Here is a 6,000-nt window from a genome sequence, read left to right as displayed (position 1 = left end):
CAGGATGGTGTACCGTATGGTTAAACCAACAAGGGGAAGCAGCCGGTCGTTTCTCTTCTCCGCGGAGCTGAAGGGGGTCTGAGTGGAGTTGCTAGGCAGGTGATGTTCACGAGGTCCCCAGGAGCCCCGCCATGGCTCTGTCTCCCACTGTCCCCACCAGACAAATGTCCCAGCACCATTCTTTGGAGTGGGTCATTCTCCAATGCTCCCCACCACGGCTCCTCACAGCTCCCCACCCCCACTGATGTCTGTCTTCCCAGGACTGATGGTTGCTGGGCAGACAGACGTCCCTTCTGCACTCAGTCCTGTTGCTTCTTGATCTCACCCTCCTGAACCTTCTCTCTCTGCTCTGCCACCACCCAGTTCCCGGCACTCGGGAGTTGTTTCTTCTCCCTGAGCATTGAAAGGGAATCACAACCGCATTCAAGCAGCTGGCGGGGGGTGGTTAAGTCTCAGTGCCCAGAAGAAAAACACAGTCAACGTCATTCAGCTATAGGCCTGTGTCACCCGGCCGCACCACTCACGGCCAAGGGTCTCTGCTTGGGACAGTGTTTGATGGCACACTGACACGTCCGTCGCACGTGCCGACATCATCACAGGTTGCAGACCAGCAGCGTAGAAATGTAGTAAGGCCCCATCATAACCAGTGAGGCTCTGTCTTCCTTTCAGAACTTCGAGAAGAATACCACTTACCAAATGTCTCCTCTTCCTGCAATCAGGCGGGGACCACATACTCGGTTTCACGGTCCTGGCCCGTGGGGCGGTCAGCCGGCTTCCCCGTGAGCTCTGGGAAGGAAATCCCTGTGCCTCCGAGCCTTGGCTGCCTCCTCCCCTCGCCCACAGCTGACCACCATGAGTGCAAACACCCGCTTGGACTCCGCACGGGTGATCGGCCTCCGCTCGGGCTTGTCTGTCTGCTTTTCAGAAGGAGGAAGGCATTTCTCAAAGTCTCACTCATATAGACGGGTATACTGAAGGGAACACAGAGCATGGCTCTCCTGGAATTAACAAGTAGCTTCGCAACACGCCGTACACGAATCCGGTCCATTGTCAAGAAATAAATAATTTCGATGCCATTCTCATCAGCTTTCCTGCTGAAGTTAAAATAAGGTTGATGATCGTGAGAATGACGGTCGTAACAATGGTTCGGATAAAATGACTGAGCTCAAACCATTGCAGCTGAGCTTTCATAGTGGGGTTGGAATGTTAATACGATCAGAGACACAACAGTAAAACCTACCTGTCAGTTTGGGACTCTGACCACGTTCCAGGCACTGTGCTAGACCCATCGTCCACACGAGCATCTACAACCTTACAAGGTCACTTCCGGCCCACAGGAGGGGACATAAAGGCTCATGGACAGTCCGTGACTCCTCCAGGGTAACCCAGTCGGCCCACAGTGACACAGTTATTAGTGACCAGAATTTCGTGCTCCCAAGGTCGTTGCAAATGATCTCAGTTGATGAGTTGGAGTCTTAGGAGAAGAAGAACAAATGATAGACTCAATTTTTTCCATTCATACACGTTTGAGTAAATTCTGTCTTTGTTAGACAAAGACGTAATACGCAAACCTTTGTTTCCAGCTTTTGTGCAAAAGTATAAAATCCGTGATTTGTAAAGAAGACCCTCGCGACCTTTGTATGTACAGTATTTTACGATGAGAACAGAACTCACACGTGAACCCTCTTTCTGGACGCACATGGGGCAAAACTGAACTTTCCTCTTTAAAAATCAACAGAGATGTAGATAGACCTGGGAAAATTCTCTTTAATCACAAGAAAGGAAACAGAGTTCTAGAAGAAAAACGGGGCGGGGGGGGGGCTTTCAGGTTGTTAAGTCTTGCTTGGGGGAAGTAAAGTAAGTGTTAAGGGAGAAACTGCTTTGCACTTTAAGGAAAAGGGCTTCAACCGGTCATTATAAAACAGGAAATGGTATGTCAAAACAGGATGAAGAGGGATGTCCGTGAAACTGAGGGGGAAAACAATGGAGATAAGAAAGCCACACGCAGGCCAAGGCGGGACCCCGGTTCGCCTCGTGGTCGGGTGGTGGGTGACAAAGACACTCCGTCGGACCCGCCCAGCTGTGTAGACCTGGCCCGCAGAGGCTCTCGGGCCCATTCTCCGCCGTCTGCTTCCCCGCATCTCCACAGGGCCCTGGAGAAATGCCGGCAGGAGGCTGCCCTGCCCAGAGACGGCGTCCGCTGGGCTTTCTATTCGTCCCCGAATATTCGGGAGCCCGCAATCTGAGAATCATTAAAGAGGAATCACAGCCAGATCTTAAGTGCCTCCTTGATGAGGAGCTCAGTTGCTTGCTTTCATCCGACGTTTGAGCAAGTTCGATTCTGTTTTTCGTGTCCCAGGATGGGGCATGCATTTCGATGGCGTTCTCTACACAAAAGGAATTCTTTCCTCAAGGATCCACCACCGCAGAGCAGCACGGGGCGGGAGGGGGGGGGGGGGCTCTGGAACTTGTGTCTCGACGGCCACCCGTCTGGCCATCAGCATCTCGTCTGCAGGGAGTCTGTGGGGTGTGGACAGTCCGTCTTCACTGGGGTGTGGGAGGCCACCGAGGCCAAGACCAAGCCGGCCCCCCTCCGCTGTGTGAGGACAGGCTCATGGGCTACATGAGTCACCGCCCAGCACGCGACCCCGGATGGAAATCTCAGGGTGTCTGCTCAGTTTCAGACTCAGCCACAGCCGCTGCGTGCGTGAGAAGCTCACCACCAACGAATACCAGCTCCGAGTCTGACTGATTCGGTTGTCACCCAGAGAAGTGGAAACAATCATTTCCTGAGGCCCCGGCCTGCATTGCCTCTTTCCGACCCAAAACGGAGCTCTCGACTTCAAAGCCAAAGCTTCAGAGTCCCTGAAGCAATATCCTGGGGCTGTGGGTATGTCTCCGAGACAGAAATGTCTCTCTTGGAAAAGGCAGAGAGGAGGACTTGATGCCATTGAGAAGAGAGGCTGGCGTGGCCCGAGGGACGCCTACCTTCCTCGGAGATGCGCTCAGGGGCATTGCTGTCTCTGAATAGAACTCCCTTAGCGGGGGAGAATATCATTTAATCGATGACATAGGTTATGAACATTTTTGTTCCTGTAAGCTAAGCCTCTGACCGTTTCTATTAGGACCTCCTGGGATGTGTAACCAGATGAGCTGGGCTCTTCCCCCGCCCCCGCTCAAAAGGATTTGTAGGTTCTGCAAATAGGTCTTCTAGAGCTCCTTCTCTCCCTCTGCCTTCATGACCTTGCTTTTGCCCCCACAAAGATTCTAAAAGCAGTTGGTCTAGAAACAACAGTTTTTAGCTCACTTTGACATTGGATCGTCTCTGCGGTTTTACGTTTCCAACCTTGAGCATTTGAGGGGCTTGTCGTCCTTCTGTCTGCAGACGCCGATCTAACACCCAGAGCCCCTGAAACCTCTGATGAAATCGTCAGAGGGTGTGCAACGCGCAAAAGGTGATTGACCCCCTCGCATTCTGGAAGCGGCACCCCCCATCTGCACTTCCTCTGCCTGCCCCCGGGAGCCTGTGGGCCCTGGGGGAGAGAACCAGCGTCCCAAGTGCCCGGCTGCTGTGGGGGAGGAGCAGCAGCGAGCCGCAGCTAGAACTCACTAGAACTCATCGCCAGGATGGGCGGCAGGTGGACCTCTAAGGGAGTTTTTAAAAATCAGATCACGGAAGCCAGAGGGAGACCACAGACAAATCTGACCACATTAAAAACTCATGTTTACTGGTAATAATAATAATAAACCATGAAATCCACATACAGGGGAAGAGAGCGACTTCAGCTTGACAACATGACAGAATTTTGTAATGATTCTCCCTTTGATCCAGTCAGTTCACTTCTGGAAAACTAATTCTGAAGAAATGATGGGAAAAGCCCAAAAGTCATTAGTGGCAAAACCAAACCAAACCAACCAAACAAACAAACAAAAACACGTGGAGAGATAACATGATGTTTGAGAAATGGCGCAACATTTGAGTCTTTCGTGTTCTAAATAGAATACCCACTAAATATTGGTGAAACACATCCACAAACAATTGAAAAATAACATGGAAATTGCTTTAGATACGAAACTAATGGAAAGTCAGAGATGCACATTTATATTAAAACCGAAAAATGTATAAATAGTCACGGCACCCAGGAGGCTCAGTGGGTTAAGCCTCTGCCTTCAGCTCAGGTCATGATCTCAGGGTCCTGGGATCGAGTCCCGCATCGGGCTCTCTGCTCTGTGGGAAGCTTACTTCTCCCTCTCCCTCTGCCTGCTGCTCGCCCTCCTCATGCTGTTTCTCTTTCCCTTTCTCTCTCTTTCTGATAAATAAATAAATAAAACCTTTAAAAAACGAAATAAATAAATAAAATCTTAAAATGTGCATGCACACACGCACACACGCGTATCCGTACACATACATATGCGGGGAAGAGACAAAAATGTTCAAAATGTTAATGCAGAAGGACCTTCAGAAAAAGTAGGATGAAAAACATCTTTGAAACTCTCAGAAATAATCCCTTAGGTAAAGATCTCTAAAAGAATGCAAGAAAAAAGAAGATGGGGGAGAGGGTTGGGTAGAAATAATCGTATTACGTGCACTATTTTGTCGGTCTGACAAGCGCAGATGTTGTACAGTGTTACCAAACAGAGCATCAGACCACATGGCCCCGGGCAAACTGGCAGACAGGCGATCTGGTCTCCCAGCCCACCCCCCCACCCCCCACCGGGGACCTGCTCTAGCACTGGCCTCTGCTTCATTCCCCTGCCCTGAGCTCTAGGTCTGAGCACACCCTCTGACAGTCCCTGAGCCTCAGGACCCTGGCTAGGGCTCCAGCTTGCCTTTGGCCCTCCAGCCTGGGGCAGACTTTTAAGAGCTATCTCAATTAAAAGAAAAAAAAAAAAAAAAAAAGAACGATCTAATTGATTTGCTAATGAGTCAACGGAGGAATCCCTACAGAGGAGAAAACAGCCTGTGCCCAGCCCCTTACCTAGAGCTGCCCATGGATGTGTCTCTTTCTCTTGCCCGATTGCGTGACCCCTGCCTGCCGAGTCTCTAGGACACCAGACGGGCTGCTCCGCAGAAGTGGACCTTTCTGTTCCAGTCCTGCGCCTTCTTGTTCCGTGAGTCCAAACTGCAAACAGGCCGTTTTGTGTGTCAATCAGAAAATAGAGTTTTATATCATGAAACGATGGGAAAATCCTGGATTTCGGGAGAAATGTTTCGGTAGAGAATCCCAGTGAATGACTGGAGAGGGGAACGTGTGGGTGGGTTCCTTTCTACCTAGGAAAGCCGCTGATGTGTCCCCCAGGAGCAGCCCGACCTGGGTACCCCCTCTTCCAGCCGCAGCAGGTCTGTTTTCAGAACCCGTCGTGAGCCTCGGCTCTCTCCAGTTCTTGTCTATGAGCCCAGGGGGCCTCGTAAGCCTCCTCACCCCACGCCTCAGTAGGATTATCCTGCTGATTAACAGGGCCACACTTAGAAAATGTAAACTGTAAGAAAACGTTACTTTGAGCCTTGTCCATATCACGCTGAAATAGTTGGGGGGGGGCGTGTCCTTATTTCTGAAATATGCTTATAAACGATGTTGGGGGGGAAAGTGAATAGATAGAGATAGAGCAGAGAGGGCAGAAGGTCGGCGACCCCTGGTCCAGGCTGGGGAGGAGGCAGTGCTCCTGCTGCAACCTGGGCTGGGGGGTGGGATTCGGCTTCTGTCCAAGCGGGAAAAGAAAGTTGAGAAAAAATTTAAGTCCTCTCCTGGACTTTGCCATGCGAGCACAGGCAAGGTTCTTACTGCAAGCCTCTTTCTTGAGTGGTAAACACGAGAGAGCAAAGAAAAACATCTGTGCCTGCATTCTATTTCGTGAGCACCGGTCACAGGAAGAGACAAAAGGCAGTTTGCAACGCGCAGAGCCCCGCTGGGTGTGAGGGTCACAGACGTGAGGATCCGGGCAGCACCTAGCGGTCCCTCGCTCAGCCTGGCCAAGCCTCCCGCCCAGACTCCAGCCAAT

This window comes from Mustela lutreola, chromosome 7 (genome assembly GCF_030435805.1).
Source record: "Mustela lutreola isolate mMusLut2 chromosome 7, mMusLut2.pri, whole genome shotgun sequence".
NCBI lineage: Eukaryota > Metazoa > Chordata > Mammalia > Carnivora > Mustelidae > Mustela > Mustela lutreola.
This window is presented reverse-complemented; position numbering follows the sequence as displayed.